Here is a 19,589-nt window from a genome sequence, read left to right as displayed (position 1 = left end):
TGTTGCTCTCTGTGTAAAATGTATGTATATATGGACTTCCCTGTAGCTCAAACAGTAAAGAATCTGCCTGCAATGCAGGAGACCAGGGTTCGATCCCTGGGTTGGGAATTTCCTCTGGAGAAGGGAATGGCAATCTACTCCAGTATTCTTGCCTGGAGAATTCCATGGACAGAGAAGCCTGGCAGGCTACAGTCCGTGGGGTCGCAAAGAGTCGGACATGACTGAGCGACTAACACACATGTAAAATATATACATATGGGCTTCCCTGGTAAAGAACGTGCCTGCCAATGCAGGAGTCAAAGGTTCGATCCCTGGGTGGGGAAAATTCCCTGGAGGAGGGTGTGGCAACCCACTCCAGTATTCTTGTGTGGAAAATCCCATGAAACAGAAAGAACCTGGTGGCCTACAGTCCATGGGGTTGTGAAAAAGTCAGGCGCAACTTAGAGACTAAAAAACACCACCACCACAGTGGGCCAGGTGTCAGCATAGGGTATTAGGGCTAAAAAGAACCATAGACAACACTTAATCATTTCACAGAGGAAGAACCTCCAGGGCAATTTAAGTCCAGTGAGCTGTGTCAGTGCAGACAGTTTCTGATACTCTTTGGTCTCCAGTGACAGGCTAAGAGACCACTGGATCCTCCTACAGAATTAGTTCCCTTGTGTAGACTGTTCGTTTCATTCTGCTTTGCATTCTGGTTACCTGTGGTCATGTTTTCTCTGTAAGGACCATAAAGGCAGACTCCTGAATTCACACCTTGGTGTGGTCTCTTCCTGTGACTTGCTTTTAACCAAGAGAACACAGTCAACATGATGGGGATATCATGCCATGACTGTTACATGATTTAAGACCCCATCTTGTGAGCAGACTTGCTCTAGAGACGTGACTTAATGAGTAAGTGGCTGTGCTGGGAAGGCCCGCTTGGCAAAAATTATGTAGCCTCTGGGAACTGAGCGGCCTCTAGCTAGAAGCCTGTGTCCATAAGGAAATTAATTCTGTCAACCTGAGTGAGCTTGCAATTGAGTTCTTCCCCGGCAGGCCTCCAGATGAGAGCACAGCCTGTCCAACACCGTAACTGTAGCCTGTGAGGCTCTAAGCCGAGAACTTAGGACTCCTGACCCACAGAAAGTGAGGTAATAAATAGGCGTTGTTTTAAACCACTATGTTTATGATAATTTTTAAACAGCATAGAAAAATAATTCACAGCTCTCCTGTATCCCTGTTTCTAGTTCATGTTTTCTTCACCCGTTTTACCTCCTATGAACCCACTGCTTTTTTATCATTATCTTTCTGAGTCTTTGCTCCCTGCCACCCCACCGCCCCACGCCTCCCTCCCCCACCACACGTAGAATCTTAGTTACCAGACCAAGGATTGAACCCACGCCCCCTGCATTGGAAGGCGGGTTCTTAACCACTGGGCCACCAGGGAAGTCCCTTTTCAGTTTTAATTGTTGACATTTTTTCCTTTCTTTTTTAAAAATTAGACTCTCCCCTCTCCCATTTCCTCTCTCTTCCTCTTCTCCAACTAAATACCACCTCCTCACCCTCACTCATGTTTCATTCCTTATACATTACTGTGTATAAACATGCATGCCTGTGTGCTAAGTCATTTCAGTCATGTCCAATCTTTGTAACCCTATGGACTATAGCCCACCAGGCTCCTCTGTCCATGGGATTCTCCAGGAAAGAATACTGAAGCAGGTTGCCATTTCCTTCTCCAGGGGATCTTCCCGAACCAGGGATCAAACCCCGACTTAGGTCTTCTGCAGTGGCAGGCAAGTTCTTTACCACTAGTGCCATCCGGGAAGCCCATATTAATATAATATACCTAGGTATTTTTCACCTTTGTTCATTTTGCAAGAGGATCCTTTTATGTTTATGTTTATGTGTAGATATCATGGATACATAATTTTTATTGGTAAAATATATCATCTATACAACTTGTCTTATTACATCTTGGAAGAACCTTTAAGCCAATTGGTACAGATCTAACTTTAAAAACTGCATGATATTCTATGGCATGGATAATATGATATTGTGATATAGTAAGAATATTTGGTTGTCATTCCTAGTTGGCACAGAGTTCATAAAACTCTTAATTTTCTGAGTGATTGGGGTGAGAGGAGTGTCTTGTTATTCATAATAAGCCCCTTTCAACCTTACCTGAGTTTATGCTAATAAGGTAACTCTGAGGCTGGGCTCTGGTTGTCAAGGGAACCAATAGGTGATTGATAGCTGGAACTTTCAGTCCCACCCCTCAGCCCTCATCCCACTTCCAGGGAGAGGAAAAGGAGCTAGAAATTGAGTTAATCACCAATACCCAATGATTTATTCACTGGTGCGTTTGTAATGGAACCTCCATAAAAACCTAGAGTTTAGAGAACTTCCTTATCGCTGAATGCATTGAGGTGTTGGGAGGGTAGTACACCAGTGAGGGTATGGGAGCTCCAAGTCCCACCCCCAGATCTGGCCCTGTGCGTGTCTTGCATTTGACTGTTCCTAACTTATACCAGTGCTCTGTTGTGCTGTGGTTAGTCACTAAGTCGTGTCTGATTCTTTGTGACCTCATGGGCCTGCAGCCCTAAAGGCTCCTTTGTCCATGGAGATTCTCCAGGCAAGAATACTTTGTTGTAAGTTAAGTGTTTCTCTGAGGTTTGTGAGCTGTTCTGGTGAATTAACAAGCTTGAGGAGGGCATTGTGGGAACCCCAGATTCATATCTGGATGGTCGGAAGTGCAGGTGACAACCCAGGTGACTGGCGTCTGCAGTTGGAGACAGTCTGATGGGACTGAGCCCTTAACCTGGGGAGCCTGCTCTAACTTCCGGTGTTCAGTGTCAGAAGTGTGTAGAGACACAGTTTTCCTTTGGAGAGTACCACAGATTTTCCCTCCATTCCGCATTGGTGGGTATTCAATTTGTTTCCAGTTTTCTAGTTTCACCCTACCAGCCATGCTGCAGTGGACTTTCTGTACATGTCTCCTTGCGTTCTTGTGCTTTTATTTCTATGGATGGAGCCCTGTGAGTGAAGTTGCCGAGTCAGAGATCTTTTTAAAACTTTAATAGAGGCTTTCAGACTATTTCCCAAAAGAATGTAATAATTTTACATTTCTATCAACAATGTCTGTCCAAGCTCTCCCAGCCTGCACCCTCTGCCCCCAAGTCCTGCCAACAGCAGGTATCACCCTGGATTTTTTGCCAGTTCTAATGAATGTGAAATGATGCCTTATTGTGGCTTTTATTTACATCTCCTTGATTACTGGTGAGGTTGAACATCTTTTTATATGTTGTTTGTCATTTAGATTTGCTCTTCTATGTTACTTATCCATGTCCTATGGCTATCTTTCTCTTGATTGTATTTTGCTTATCAATTTGTAAGACTTATAGCTGTCATATGCATTCCACATGTTTTCTCAGGCTATTTACTGCTTATTGACTTTATTTCTATATCATTTTTATATCAAATTATCATTTTCTGTAATATCACATTTAAAAATTTTTATAAAGTCAGAAATTGACTTTTATGGCTTCTTGGTTTCTAGATTGATGTAAAAGGTCTCCCCTGCTACTGGGTTGTACATGTATTTTCCTGGACTTCCTTCTAATATTTTTAATTGCTTAATATTTTACATTTAAATTAAAACCAGATGGATTACAGATTTGGATATACACTGTAAGGTAAGGGAGCCTGCTTAATTTTCTTCCAGACAAATAGCCAATGATGCCAGCACCATCTATTATCAAGTAAATCATTTTCCCCCTGCTGAAATGAAATATCTCTTTTGTTGGATTTAATTGAAACCTGCTACCAAGCACCTTACTCTGTTCCATTTATCTGTCTCATCATATGCTGATACCATACAGCTTTAATTATAGTAATTTCATATAGTATCTTTTATTATTCCAGTGAAGTCCTTTATCTAGCCCATAGTGTTTCTTTTCACAATTTTTTGACTCTACTCAATTCCATTATCCATTTCAAAATAAACCTTTTAGGAATTCTAATAGGAATGTTGCTACATATATCTATCATTTTGTGGAGAATTGACATTTTGTAATAGATTTTCCTGTCTGAGAATATATTTGTTTCATTTTGTTTAGATCCTATTTTATGTACTTTGAGAAGTTCGATAGGAGTCTGTGCCTTAGTTTTTTTTATTCTTGATCTCTTTTTGTGTGAATTTGTATCGAGATATAACTTGCATACAATAAAATTCACGGATTTTAAGTGTACAATTCACTGATTATTAGTGTATTTAAAGAGTTACGCCACCATCAGGAAATTTAATTTTAGAAAATTTCTATCACCCCCCAAAAATTCATGCCCATCTGTATTTACTCCCTTTCCCACCCTCAACACTGGGCAGCCTCTGAACAAAATAAATACAAACAAATAAAATACTTTATATTTAGATTTGCCTTTTCTCAACTATTCTCAGTGTTTTTTTTTTATGCTTAAGTGTTTTCCAATGTTTTTCACTACTGTGAACACAACATTTCTTCTTATTTCTATTTCTAGCTGGCTGGCTACTAGCATAGGAAATATTTTACTTTTATTATATTTACCTTGTAATTGGTTATCTTACCAATTTTCTTAGGCTTTCTAGGTATACAATCATAGTATGTGTGTGAAGTCACATCAGTCGTGTCTGACTCTTTGTGACCCTATGGACTGTAACTCTCCAAGCTCCTCTGTCCATGGGATTCTCCAGGCAAGAATACTGGAGTGGGTTGCCATTTCCTTCTCAAGAGGATCTTCCCAACCCAGGGACTGAACCTGCATCTCTTTTTTTTTTTTTTTTTTTTTGAACCTACATCTCTAAAGTCCTGTGCATTGGCAGGCAGATTCTTTACCACTAGCGCCACCTGGGTACCACATAGATTGTATGATTCTAGGTATACAATCATAGCACAGCTTACCTCTTTTTCCATGTTTATCTTGAGGGTTTAATTATCTTATTTGCATTTTTTAGGAAACTGCAAACATCATTCAATAATTTGTGGTCAAAGAAGGCATCCCTGCTTTTTTCCTGATTGTAATCTATGTGTGTGTTCGTCACTCAGCCATGTCCGACTCTTCAACTCTATGGATTATAGACCACCAGGCTCCTTTGTCTGTGGGATTCTCCAGGCAGGAATAATGAAGTGGGTTTCCATCCCCTCCTCCAGGGGATCTTCCCAACTCAGGGATTGAACCCAGGTCTCCCACATTGCAGGCAGATTCTTTACCATCTGAGCCACGAGGATAATGTTCCTTAATTTTGGAACAATAAGCTGAGGGGAGGGAGGTGGGGAGCATGAACTTTGTTTAAGGACGGCTGGGGATGGGATGACCTAACTGGAAGAGCAATATTTAGACATCTTCCTTACCATTATCAGTTGGAGGATGTCCAATATATATTTGTATTCTCTTTTAGTGTAAGTCAGAGCATCAGATGTAAATTTATAATTGGACTATATCACTTTAACCTTCAAAGAAATGTCATTGCTAAGTTAAAATTTAATAGAATTTCCCCAGCCTTTTATTGATGTTTGCTCTATATTAAAAATGGCCATTGGGAAAACATTTCTGCACCTTCTGCAAAACTACAGTCAAATACATCTATGTTTATTTTCCTCAGAGTAATCCCCAATAAGTTCCTTCTAGAATTATCTACATAGAGAACAGGACTACTTTCTCTAAAACATTCTGACTGAAGCCTTCTTTTGACTGTTCCATTAGATAGAGGGGAGCAAGAAATTATTGGGGATTCAAAGTGTCTTTCCTGGTGGGTGAATCAGAACTGCCCATTTATTCAATAATAAGAAGAGTTTTCACCTTCCCTCCCAAACCATTTCCCCATTTACTTGAACTGCCAGGAAGCTTGGCATTAAATATACTTCCTACTAAATTACATCTCTTCTTTTTCTGAGTTCCCTTTAGCAGTTCTCTTTTTTAATGTGTTTTGTTGCTTTTAGGTTAACTTTGCTGAGGTGTAATTTATATGCAATGGACACAACCATTTTTAACGTTCATTTAAGACATATTTATGTACCTGAGTAATCACTACTACAATTGAAATATGGAATATTTCCATTACCACCCAAAGTTTCCTTATGCCTCTTTTATATATATATATGTATATATACACACTTTTTAAGCCATACTGCATGGCATGTGGGCTCTTAGTTCCGCACCAGGGATTGAACCCATGCCCCCTGCGTTGGAAGCAAGGAGTCTAGTCACTGGTCCTCCAGGCAACCCTTGTGCCTCTTTCTGTTCAATCCCCTTCCCCTCTCCTCCCCAACCAGTGATGTGCTATCATTGTAGATCTGTGTTTCTCTACCATGGGAGTAAAGAAGGAAATGGCAACCCACTCCAGTATTCTTGCCTGGAGAATTCTATGGACAGAGGAGCCAAGCAGGGGGCAGTCCATGGAGTCACAAAGAGTCGGACATGACTGAGTGACTTACACACTCACTCACTCACTCACTCACTACTATGGGAGACTTTGCCCCTTTAGAGGCCATATGGCAGTGTCTGGAGACATTTTTAGTTGTCACAGTTGTGCAGGTACCACTGGCATTAGTGGGTAGAGGCCAAGAGTACTGCTAAATATCCTACAATGCACACGATAGTCCCGACAACAAACAATTAACCAGCCCCAAATTTCAGTTGTGCCAAGACTGAGAAACACTACTAAATCTATAGACTGGGCACACAAATGATAGCCCACTGCTCAAATCTAGTCTCATTGCCTGTGTTCATACAGCCCATAAATTACCAGTGGCTTCTGTATGTACTCCAGTGTTAGTACTGCTTTCAATAAGCATGATGTTTTCAAGGTTCACCCATGTTTTATCATGAGTTGATATCTCTTCTCTTTTTATTGCTAAATAATGTTCCATTGCATGGATTTGTGAAAATAACACTGCTATAAACATTCTCGTGTAAGTTTTTGTGTGGGCATATCTTTTCGTTTCTCTTGGGTATAAACTGAGAGTGGAGTTTCTGGGTTGTAGGGTGATTCTTTGTAACTTTTTGAAGAATCACCAGATTGTTTTCTAAAGCAGTGTATCACTTTACATTTCTACTGCAGTGTATGAGGGTTCCAATTGCTCTCCACATCCTTGCCAACACTTGTTATTATCTGTCTTTTTTATTATAATCATTCTAGGGGGTGTGAAGTGGTATTGCACTGTAGTTTTGATTTGCATAGCCTGATGGCTAAATGAACATCTGTTCATGTGTTTATTGGCCATTCATGTATCTTCTTTGGAGAGATATTGATTCAGATCCTTTCCCCATTTTCAAACTGGGTTATGTCTTTTTATTACAGAGTTGTAGCAATTCTTTATATTCAGAATTTTCTTCCATTCTCTGGGAGTTAGCTTCTTTATTATTGTTGTTAGTTTTATTTGGAATTAGTAGTGTTTTCACCTAGTATACACTAGTATACACTAGGGTGGTTTCCAGTTTGGGGCTATAATGAAAAAAGTTACTACAAGAATAAGCCTTTGTGTGCGCGTATCTTTATATCTCTTGGGCAACTACCTACAAAGTGGGTTTGCTGAGCACTATGTTAACTTTATAAGAAATTGCCAAAATATCTTCCAAAAGAACTGCACCATTTTAAATTTCCACCAGCAATGTACAAGAGCTCCAGTTGTTCCATATCCATTCTAACCTTCATATTATTGGTCTTTATAATGGGCAATGATATTTCATCATGGGCTTCCCTGGTAGCTCAGCTGGTAAAGAATCCGCCTGCAATGCGGGAGACTCCGGTTCAATTCCTGGGTCAGAAAGACCCGCTGGAGAAGGGATAGGCTACCCACTCCAGTATTCTTGGACTTCCTTGGTGGCTCAGCTGACAAAGAAGCTGCCCGCAATGTGGGAGACCTGGGTTCTATCCCTGGGTTGGGAAGATCCCCTGGAGAAGGGAAAGGCTACCCACTCCAGTATTCTGACCTGGAGAATTTCATGAATTGTATAGTCCATGGGGTCACAAAGAGTTGCAAATAATATAAAAACCTTCATATTATTGGTTTTTTTAATGGGCAATGATATTTCATTATGGTTTTAATTTGTACTTCCCTGATAATCAATATGTTGACATCTTTTTATGTGCTGATTTGCCATCGGTACCTTCTTTGTGATGTGTCTTTTCAAACCTTTTGCTCATTAAAAAAAAATTTTTATTTATTTATTTGGCCACATCGAGTCTTAGTTGCAGCACATGGGATCTTTGTTGTGGTACACAGACTCTAGTTGTGGCACGTGTGCTCTGGAGCACGAGAGCTCAGTAGTTACCTCGGGCTTAGTTACCACCGCTGGCAGGGAACCCAGGCACATGGCAGAAAACAGCAGGTAAAGCACAGTGACTCGAGTGTGGGCATAGGTGGTGAGAGGAGGCAGTTGGTGGCAGGAGTGTACCAACGGGTGGAGGGGCCTCAGATGCAGATGAGCGGGCCCCAACTCCCAGAGAAGGTAATAGGCAACAAGAAGGATGAATGTGCCAACCTACTGGGAATGAGATAGCAGGCCCTTGACCAAGCCAGACCTGGGCACAGGGCATTGAGTACCTAATGTGGAATCTGGGGTTCTGACCTCCAGCAGCAGAAGAGGTGGTGCACACAGTCAGGGCTTGTCCCGAGCCAGGTGTCCTAACTGGGTGCCTTAGTATGTTCAACTCCAGTCTTTAGTCCCTAGAGGTAGCCAGGGACCGGGAACCTAGGGAATCTGGCCAAGCCTTCTGGGAAGGGAAGAGGGGGGAATAAATTGTGTTTATAAAGGTAATTGGGCATCTATCATCCATTCCAATCCCTTCTCTTTTCTAGTAGGAGCAGGTGAATGAGAAAAAGAGGAAATGCTGGCATTCAGGGTGAATTAGATGGGCAGACAACCAGACTTCTATTACTCCCATTTATTTGCTTTCAGAGATATAGACTTATTCATCCCTTTTGTTGGCAGTTACTCAGCAGGTGCTCCATAGCCCAGCAAGGGCTGAAGGAAAAGCTCATTACCTCTTTTTGTTTAAGTGAATGAAGGTATCTCTACTTTTTCAGACTCAGCCACCAGGAAAAGCTTTTGAACCCCAAACAATCCATCACTCCCTCTCTCCAACTGTTCATTCAAGAAAGGCAGCCAGATGGGCTGGGTTAGAAAGGGTGTTCAGCTCCTATTTTGCAGCCATTTGAAAAGATGCTGTCTTGTCTGGGGCCCAGGTGAAAAGAGTGAAAGAAGGGGGCCATTCGCTATTGCCTGTGGAGGTGGCCCCCATCTGCTCACCTCCCTGAAGATGCTGCCCCTGATGCTGGCTTGGTCCCAGGGTGGGAGATGGGGTGTCTTTCACTGAAATGGGGGACACTGGGAGAGGAGCCAGGTGCCAACAAGAGTGTGATGAGTTTAAATGCGATGAATTTGAAGAGCTAGTGAGACATCTGAGCAGAGCAATCCCATAAGCCACGAGATACTGTACTGATGAAGAGTAGTTGAATAAATGTACAAGAGACGTTGACTTGCTCACGGATTGCCTGCCCTGGCACAGACTTCCTCCGGTGCTACTGCCCCCTTGACCAGGGCTATCATCAATTCCACCTATTTTTTTTTAAATTTATAATAAGAAAAAATTTATAATCAAATAGTACAAAGAGATTGAGTCCTGATACAATTCTTTTTCTCTAAGACTGCAGCAGTTAATAGTGTTTTATGCAAAAAACTCATTATGTGTGAGTTTATGTACATATATATGAATATTTTATGAGATTTCATATATATATATGAAATTTCATTTGTATATAAATACACAAGTAAATAACATACCATGGTCCTGTTCTATAGCCTACTTTTCTTCACTTAATGTTGGATCATAGACAACTTCCCCCGTCAGTGTTTAGAGATCTACACAGTCCTTTGCAATGGCTGCATAGCCTTCTGTTGTGTGAATATGCCGTTATTTATTTAAGCAGTCCTCATATTGACAGACCTTCAACTTGTTTTTAAAATATTTGCTATTATAAAAACAATGCAATGAAATACCCACATAATACATTTGTGTGCAATGGTCCAATTATTTACTTAGAAGAAGTTTTTGGATGTGGAATGCACATTTCAAGTTTTCATATAGATGTTCAGATTTCCTTCTGGTAAGATTGTACCAATTTGAACTGCTGTCTGAGTGCATGCTTTTCTCATCTGTTCTGGGCATTGTTCTCTCTTATTTATAGTAAGTGAAACATATGATTTCATTGTTTTAATTCACATTTCTGTGATTATTAATAAAAATTAGCATCATCTGCTTTTTTTTTTTTAATTTATTTATTTTTTAATCATCATCTGCTTTTTAGCTGTCTGTATTCCCCCCACTCCTGTGGGTTACCTATTCATATCCTTTGCCTACTTTTTTATACTAGAATACTTGTCTTTCTCTTAAGATTTATAAATGCTCTTACGTATTATAGGTATCCTTGATTATATGTTGCAAACATGACATAACCAGCTTTTATTTGTCTTTATCATGATATCTTTTGCTGCAACACTGTTTTTCATTATTTTAGTCATATCCATATCAATCTTATGTTTTTAGTTTCTGGCTTTGAATTATGCTAAGAAAAGCTTAACCTATCAAAAATTTATAGAAGTGTCTTTCTGTATTTCTTCTATTTTATACTTTTATTTTTTATGTAAAATGCAAATATAATGATGTCACTTCCTTGCTTGCCATATCAGCAAGTCTTCCTGCTGCCCTCAGCACCTAGTCCACCCTCTTGGCATAGCCCACCAGACGGTGGATGATCCGGGCTTTGCCTCTTCTTCATCCTCATACATCACATGTATCAACCATCCCAAATGCACCTCTCTCCTGCTGTTTGGAATACGCCTGCTTGTCTTCTCCCCCACCTTGCTGGTGAACTCCTAATTAGCTATCCAGACTCCCCTCAAGGGCACGTCGTCTGAGAAGCAGTCCTTTATCCCAGGCAGTGTTAAGTGCTTCCTGCCCCCTCTCCCCGGCACTGACACAGCTATCATCTTAACTCATATTGAAATTTTCCATTTATGAATTTTTTTTTCACTACAGACTTGTGAGCTCTGGGATTGGGGGGTAGGGTTCAGCATCTGGCACTTAATACGGTACTATTTAGCAAGTGCTAAGCCTGCCCCTGTGATGTGATTTGCATCTTAGCAAGCTCAGTGCACCAACAGTGTGAAGGCTGGGGGACCAATTAGAAATATCCTGGTAACAGTGATGTCCTATCCAGGTAGCTGACAAGGGCCTGGACTCGGGGTGGGTTTGGAGAAAAGAGGATAAAAAACAGATTTAGTGGGTAGAATGGACACTGTTTGTGTAGAGTGTTTTGTTTGCCGTGTCTCCTAAAAGTTCAACACACAAGTGAATAACACTGTTAGCCCATTAGTGTGACCCACACCTTTTGATTCTAGTATTTTTCAGTGTAGATTTACCCCTACCCCAATTCCTTTCCATGAAGCGGTGTCATCTACACTAATCATCCCCTCCAGTCTGTCTAGGGAGGTAGCCTATCATCTCCAAGGGCAAGTGTGACATTGTTTTAATTAAATGCCCTGTGTTAAGAGCCTTCACAGCCCCTGACACATAGTACTACTGTTGCTGTTCAGTCACCAAGTCATGTCCAACTCTTCGCAACCCCGTGAACTGCTGCATGCCAGGCTTCCCTGTCCCTCACCATCTCCCAAAATTTGCCCAAGTTCATGTCCATTGAACCAGTGATTCCATCCAACCATCTCATCCTCTGTCACCCTCTTCTCCTTCTGCCTTCAATCTTTGCCAGCATCAGCACTCAGTAAATACAAACTCGCACTCTGGGCTCCTCCACCTCCTTACCTTGGGTGATTGGGCCAGTGGCCATCCTCTGACTGATCTAAGAGATTCCTAGAGAGAGAGGCTGAAATCACTGTTTATTATTGTGTTTCCACAAAGCGCAGGCGTGCCCTGACAGCTGGGCTCCATCTGTCCGCAGCTCTCTGCTCCCTCTGTTTGCCCAGGCTGCCATTCTTACTGTCGTCCCCACTCTGTTTTTCCTCCAGAGACCCAGCATGTGGTCCTTCCCGAGCTCTGCTCCTGCCTCTTCTATTCTGTGAGCATCTTGTAATTAACCTACTGCATCCTCATGCCAAAGTCACCACCAATGTCACTGTTCTAGCCTCCATTTAGCCTGTGACAGGTAAGAAGCAGGAAGACCAGCCCCCACATCATGGTTCTACCCCCCAACTGTATTTGGCATCCTTCTCTGAAGGCTCCAGGGCCCCCAGATCTCATTCAGAAGCTAGAGCCTCTTGCTCTACACTCTGTGACTTTACACCCTGGCTCTCCAAGCCGCTTCCTCATCCCTGCCTAACCTCTCAGCCCCAAGGCAGTTCCCCAAGTGCCATTCCCAGCCCATCCTTGCTTGCTTCTGCCTCTTGTCTTTTTTTTCATCCCAAAGAATGCCTGCTTTGTTCTTCTGCCCCCAGGCTTGCACGAAACACCCTCACAGCAATCACAGAACTCTCTTTTGAGACCCTTCCTTGCCATCGCTAGCAGCTGGTTCCTGTGGCTAACACTTCGTACTTGTAAAATGCTTTCCCACCACTATCTCATATGACCAATCCTCCTGCTTTCCTTCAACTGGCATTTAATAATCCCGCTCTGCGTCCCGAGCCCTGGGAAGGATAAAATAAGGTATAGGCTTTGCTTTCAAGGCGCTCCAGTCTAGTCCATTTGAATTCCAACCCAATTTCCTCCACCATAAAATGGGGATGATAATGTTTAATGACCTCATAGGGTTGTTGTAAGATTTATATGAAATTATGTGTGAGCCTGGCACAAAAAGAGCTTAATAGCGCTGGTGTGGGGGTAGTGCTGATGGCCACTTTACAGCTGGGAAGAGGGGCTTGGAGCAGTGAAGGATGTGCCCACAGTGACACAGCTAGAGGGACAAACCCAAGTTTGGTACTTGTGGCACTGCTGTACTCATTCCCCACTCCATCTCTTCTTCATACCCTCCCGGCTTCATTTGTGTCCCACTCACTCTCAGTTGCTGGTCCCTTAAACAGGTCTCTGAAATGAGGACACAATCAGGTTAATGGGATCACTGCCCCCATCAAGGGGAAGTTGGTCATGTTCACCCCTAGTCCTTTCTTTTACCCCGCTAAGTATGCCCACTTGGCCCAACACGCCTAGTGCACGGTGCTTCCCGCAAGTGCCCAGCTGTTTCACCCATGTGAACTAGTCTCCAGCTAGGAGTTGGTAAGCTTGCAGTGGCTCACCCACCCTACTGTGCTCATCTCTGCAAGGCTGGGTTCCATTAGTCCCTCATGTCCACAAACACTGATGAGATTTTCTTCTCAGGCTCCAGGAATTCCGGATCAGGGTAGAAATATCCATTTGCCTCATGATGGTGATGAGTCGAGTCCATGAGAAGGCAGCTGGCAGAAGCAGGCACGGGAGGGGCGAGCTCATTGATTGAGCGGAAGCACTAGTGGTGTAATTCAGTGGCTGGTAAAAGCATCGCGTTTGGGAGAGAGGGCTGGAAGCACACTTTAAGTTCAAGATGGAATATCTGACTCCTCTTTAAAGGAGTCAGAGAAAAGAAGTGTATGTCCTTCTGAATCTACTTAAGAGTCAAAATAAAGGAGGAGACTGGTTTGTCCTAAAGCCTGGTCATTTTAGGCTTTAGGTGGCAGAGGGTGGCAGGTTGATGGCAAGACTTCCTAAAAAGAGGAGCTTTTTCACCTATGTCAATCTTTTTCAAGCAATACAGAAGGCTGTTGTTTTAAATTATCATATTTATTTTTCATTATAAAATTAATATGATATTATATAGAAAATTTGAAAAATTAGAAGGGGAAAATCACCCATAATCCCATAACAAACCTTGTTGTTTATTTTCATCTGGTCTATTTTTTGTATGTATATTTTCATCCAGTTGTAATAATGCTTGATATATCATTTTTGTGTACTAGCATGTAGTTCAGTTTTTTTTTAATGTTTAAATATTTTGTGAGATACATCCAGAAGAGCACAGATACTACATGGACAGTTTAAAGAATAATTTAAATTGTCTTAGTTCCCACCCTAGTAAAAGACTAGAGTATTTATAGCTCTCAAGAAACCTTGTGGTTGTCCCCACACATAGCCCCTTCTCCAGGGGATCTTCCCCACCCAGGGTTAGAACCAGCATCTCTTGCATCTCCTGCATTGGCAGGTGGATTGGCCGTGGTTAGTAAGAGAGAAAAGCATTTTTATTTTCCTGTTCTGTTTCTTTACGAAATGCAGACTTTATCGGGTAGCCCAGGTCTGTGATGCTTTTATAGTTGGGAAAACTCATTCCTTTCCTCTGTTTGTGTCTCTCCCCTCCGCCGCCTGAGAATCTTGGTCTCAGTGAGAAACGCACTGCCCCCTTCTTCTGGCCATGGACCTGGCCCTCTCTGCCATTTGGCTGGCGTTCTAGGCAGCAGCCACTCTGTGGGCCACTAACTCCCTTAAGCTGCAGCTGCTGTCCTTCCACGGGAGCTGATGGAATTATTTCTGGGGACTGGGGACAGCTGGCGAGAGCATGGACAGCACAGCAGGGCTGAGGAACCTGCCAGAGAAGGGCGACCAGAGCCAGGAGGGTGGCGGTGGCGGTGGTGACTCTACTGGTCATGAAGAACCAGGTGTTCTCTGGCTAACGCCTCAATCAGGAGGCAGGAAGTCATGTCTCCAATGTGTGCGCCCCTTCCTCTGCCCTTCTTCCAGGGTCCTGGAGCAGCTGGGCTCATGGAAGGGAGATTTTACATATACTTACTGGTGTTTGCTGGTGTTCAGCCTCCAAGGATCTCATATGAGTCTCCTGACCTCAGTGAGTCAGTGGGTGCCTAAAAGGAGCTGGGATTTTGCCCAAATGCAGACTTGTCATGCCAGTCCAGGATGCCCACAGCAGGCACACGGAGAAGCCCGTCCTGGATCAGCAATGCACACACTTACATGCGCACTCGGCTTTGCCTTCTAACAACTGCTCGATTCTCATAGCTAATCTCGTTGAACAAGTGGCCTGCAGCTCCATTTCTTACCACCCTCTCATGGCTAATCCTTTGGAATTTCGTTTTTGCCCTCTTATGCTGCTCATGGTGCTTGCTCAGTAAGCCCACCCCTCCGGGCCAGGCTGGGCTGATGAACCCATGGGATTAAAAGCATTTACTTGATCTTAGCTTGTTAAGGACTCACCCCTGTTGGATTCATATATGCTATCCCATAAGCCAGGCCCGCCCCTTGGGCTCCACTCATGGCACCTTCCTGGTCTAAGCTGGTAGTTCACACTTTCTCAGGAGCAAGCCCTTCCCCGGTCACCACATTCACGTCTATCACTTGACAGACTGCTTACTGAAGAGGCTGCCCTGGTGCTGCGCTCTCACCTGCAGTCTTGCCCTGTCCTGCCCTACCTGTCCCGTGCTACCTTCTCTACCACATGGTGACCAGGGTGGTGGCAGTATTCCAGATGCAGATGCTTCATGGTCCCCAGTTACAAACATCCTGGGCCAGCTGGCACCTGCTACCCAGAACCTAGATCCTGCTCAGCCCTTGGGTTATAGAGCCCCTGGGGTGTTAGCAACTTCCTGCCTGGCCAATTAGGTGCAGAAATAGTGTGTTGCTGCTGGATGAGAATCCAGTGTGTCTTCGGAGTGGGGGTGTAACATCGGCCACAACCACTCTAGCCTCTGCCCTCCCTGTGCTACCCCTCAGCCTCACTAGCTCTTCTTCTTGTCCAGGCCTGGAGGTCCCAGCCTCCAGGTCCCCACTAGTCTTTGATGAGCCCCAGATGAGAGATGGAGGACCTGCCCTTTTACCTTTCCCAGTTCTTCTCCCCATGGTTGGCTTCTACTTCCAGAATCTCTCAAAATATTTTGCACAAAACTCTGAGGTGCACACCAGCCCTTCTGAACACTGATACTGGCCTAGGTTGGAGAGGAATCCAGGAGAAGTCCCAGATTTCTGGATGGGTGATGGGAACAGTGCAGTTGGTTTTGAACTGATTGATGCTGCCTTGGGACAACTCAGCGGAATGGTCCAGTGGGCCTTTGGATGATGTTAAAATGCCCCATGTGTGCATGCTCAGTCACTTCAGTCATGTCCAACTCTTTGTGACCCCGTGGACTGGAGCCTGCCAGGCTCCTCTGTCCATGGAATTTTCTAGGCAGGAATACTCAAGTGGGATGCTATACCCTCCGGGAATCTTCCTGACCCAGAGATCGAACACACTTCTCCTGAATCTCCTGCATTGCAAGCATATTCTTTACCCACTGAACCACCTGGGAAGCCCTAAAATGCCTCACTCCTTTGTTACTAGCATAGTGGAGGTTCTCCGATTTCTGCTTCAAGCAGAGAATTAGGTGGTAAAGGAAGCAGTCAGAAGTAGGTGAAGCTTGACTGCGGGATATGGGAAGAGGTAGTCATGGGGTGGGAACATCTGTGATCTTGTCCTCTTTTTGTTACTTGTCACCTAATTGTTGTTAGTCATTAGTTCATACAAATCCACTAGAGGAGTAGTTACCTCCAAGGAAGGGGATGTGAGCTGGGATGAAGGAGGTACCAGGATGAATGGTAATGACGATGCTGAGTTCACTGGGGTTTGTGTCATTATTCTTTATATTAATACCTTACACGTAGGTTATAAAATTGTTTAAAATCTACTCAAGAGTTTATAAAGCCAGTTAAGAATTAGTTATAAGATTAGACTGCACTTTAAGATTAGTTAAGAATTGTTTAGTGCTTTACTACATAGAAAGCAATTTACTTTTTAAAAAAAATCAAACTTATTAATGTAAACACTTAGCTGTTTCCCACTCATCTCAAACTTCCCTTTTTGGTTTTTCTGCTGTGTTGAACCTTTAATTTGTCTCATTTTTCAATGCCAAGAGAATCCCCTTTCAGAATCATCCCAGGATGCGCTAAGCACAAACACCCCTCCAGGGATGGCTCTCTCATTAATCTGTTTCTCTTCCCCATGTGCTGATCAGAAGAAGAAAAGAAGCTGCATAGTTTTCTTTTATTTTCCACCCCCCTGACTTATATTACCTTTTGATCCTATAACAAATGTTACCAGCTTGGAGCAAGGGACCAGCCATCGCTGTTCAGCATGTCCCCCATGACCTGAGTGGCTTCGCCGCCCTTCCAGCTTCCACCCCAGGTTGCTCTTAGGGTCAGCTTAAATGCACAGGACCTTCATGTCACAGGGCAGTTGGGTAACTCTTGCATATTACTGGTTATCGCAGTGACCAATTGTCTCTAAAGATCACATGGTTTCCTGTGGATTCTACCCAAAGGGGAAATGTGAGTCTTCGACCAATGCCTGTTAAGAGGGAATATACATCTTAAACCAATACCTGTTGGGTTAGTTTCAAGGTCTTCCTGTAAGAAGTGTCCCTTTGCGGTGTGTCTCTTGACTCGGATGTTTGTGCCGAGAGCTGGAGCCACTCAGCTTCCACCGGCTGAGCGGCTGGCAGGAGGCAGCTGTGCCGGACAGACTGCCGCTCTCCTCGTCTCACACCTCCCTGCAGGCTCGGGGAACTGTGGAAGGTGTTGACAGAAGCAGGCAATTCCAAACGCAGTGTTGGGGTTGGCATTTCCTTGGCAGGACTTACATTGTGCACGTTCTAGGAGTGTGGGGTGTGTGCATTTCATGAATGAAAAGCAGAGCTGCTGTAACCTTGACTGTCCACTCGGCAAAGGGTTCCCCCACGCCTCACCCAGCCGTGCACTTGTTTGCTGGAGCTATTCAGTGACAGTCAAAACTGCAGGAAGGTGGGCAGTGCAGGAAATTCACTGTCACCCCGCAAGATGGTTGTGGGAGAGCAGATAGCAATAATTGTTACTATTTTAAACACGAAGAGGCTTTCTTAAGAAAGACTTGGCTTCCAGCTCACAGCGTTTTTCCCTCCCCACCCGGAAGTCCCTCTTTCCCCAGCCAGCATGTCACCTTAACTCTGACCCACTACTGGTTCAAGAACATAAGGACTAGGAAACTGGGAAGATATGAGCTGTGTACACTTGGATAAATCTTTGCATGTTGGAGGTATCCACCATTATTCTGAGGAAGACATCATTGCTTCCCTGAATATACTGTAAGATTCTTAAGATCCCTGATATTTGTAGCAGAACACCACCCCTTTAGTCCTGGACTGGTTCCCTTCGATTCAAGGTCCCTGTAGGTAAAGTCCAGCACTGGAGGGAAAGGCAGGGTCCACTTGATGAATCTGTGTAGCTCTATAATTTTATACCTCTGAATTATTTTTTCTAATAGCATTTAACTATCTGACATTTTCCCCCATTTCTTCCTGGGAGAACAGAGATGTGATTTGAATGTTTTTGTTTCAACAGAAGAGCTGTATGATCAGTTTTTGGTTAAACCAATGGGAGTGTAGGATAGAGCCAGAAGTCTTTAAAGGAGGTGTATTTATTTTAAGGCCCAGTTGTTACTTAATGATGATTTAACTATAATGTTTATTACTATCTAATGTGGTATCTTAGTCAACTTGAGCTGCTATAGTAAGAATACCATAGACTGGGTGCCTGAAGCAACGGAAACTCCTTCCTCATAGCTCTGAAGGCTGAGAAGTCCAAGATCAATGTGCCAGCCAATTCAGTTCCTGGTGAGAGAGTTTCTTGCTTGTGGACAGTCTTTTCTCTGTGTCTTCATATGGCAGAAAGAGAGATCTCTTGTGTTTCTTCTTATTAGGAAACTACAAGATTGTCATGACCTAAGTAGTTCCCAAAGACCCCAGCTCCAAATACCATCACATTGGGATTAAGGCTTCAACATATGAATGTGGGAGAGGTGAGTCTAAACATTCAATCCATAGCATGTAATAAGCCAGTGGGCCAGACTGGCTCTGTATATAGTTATGGGGCTTCCCAGGTTGGTGCTAGTGGTAAAGAACCCACCTGCCAATGTAGAAGACCTAAGAGATGTGGGTTCAATCCCTGGGTCAGGAAGATCCCCTGGAGGAGGGTATGGCAACCCACTCCAGTATTCTTGCCTGGAGAATCCTATGGATAGAGGAGCCTGACAGGCTACAGTCCATAGGGTCGCAAAGAGTCAGGTTTTGGAATAAAATCAGTGACTCAAAGCATCATAAATGAGTAAAACCAATCCTGACCTTTTTGACCATGACCACTGATAAGGATGTTCTCTGAATATGCTGCCCCAACTAGAGCAAAGGGAAAGACCATCATGGCCTGTAGTATTTGCACTTTTTAAAAGCATGAGTTTCAACAACTGTGGTCAAATCCTTTCTTTTTGAGGGGACTCTCCTAGGAGGTCCGAGGTATCTCCCCATTCACACATACCCCTCGCTTTGTTATGTGCATATACACATAATACACACACAGACAGCAGGGACACTGTGGGGAAAGATGCCAGTGTGTCTTTCTTTTAGCAAAGACTAGCAGGGAAAACTCTAGGAATGAGGTGCTAATGAGGTTACTGGAGGAGGTGAGAAGCATAATGAATGTCGACCATCACACAAGTCAACAGCAAGGGGGGACCAGGAGGGATGAGACATCTTGGTGATGCAGACCATTTGGAAATATGGAAATGTGTGGGAGGACACTGGTG

General features: G+C 43.5%; 1 protein-coding gene across 2 annotated transcripts in view; it reads left to right on the top strand.

Annotated features, from left to right (window-relative positions):
• The window catches only part of DPYSL5 (dihydropyrimidinase like 5), an 86,009-nt gene that overhangs the window by 10,830 nt on the left and 55,590 nt on the right, over positions 1-19,589 (top strand). Inside the window, exon 1 of one of the 2 annotated variants that reach the window (XM_020886273.2) lies at positions 12,093-12,179. The exons of the other annotated variant lie outside the window; for it this stretch is intronic. The gene's annotated coding sequence lies outside the window, so the exon portion shown is untranslated. Of the gene's footprint in view, positions 1-12,092; positions 12,180-19,589 lie in introns of those variants that run through there. 2 annotated transcript variants of the gene reach the window in all.

Source organism: Odocoileus virginianus, chromosome 2, assembly GCF_023699985.2.
Source record: "Odocoileus virginianus isolate 20LAN1187 ecotype Illinois chromosome 2, Ovbor_1.2, whole genome shotgun sequence".
Classification (NCBI taxonomy): domain Eukaryota; kingdom Metazoa; phylum Chordata; class Mammalia; order Artiodactyla; family Cervidae; genus Odocoileus; species Odocoileus virginianus.
Note: the sequence above shows the minus strand (reverse complement) of the source record. Positions and strands in the feature narration are given on the sequence as shown.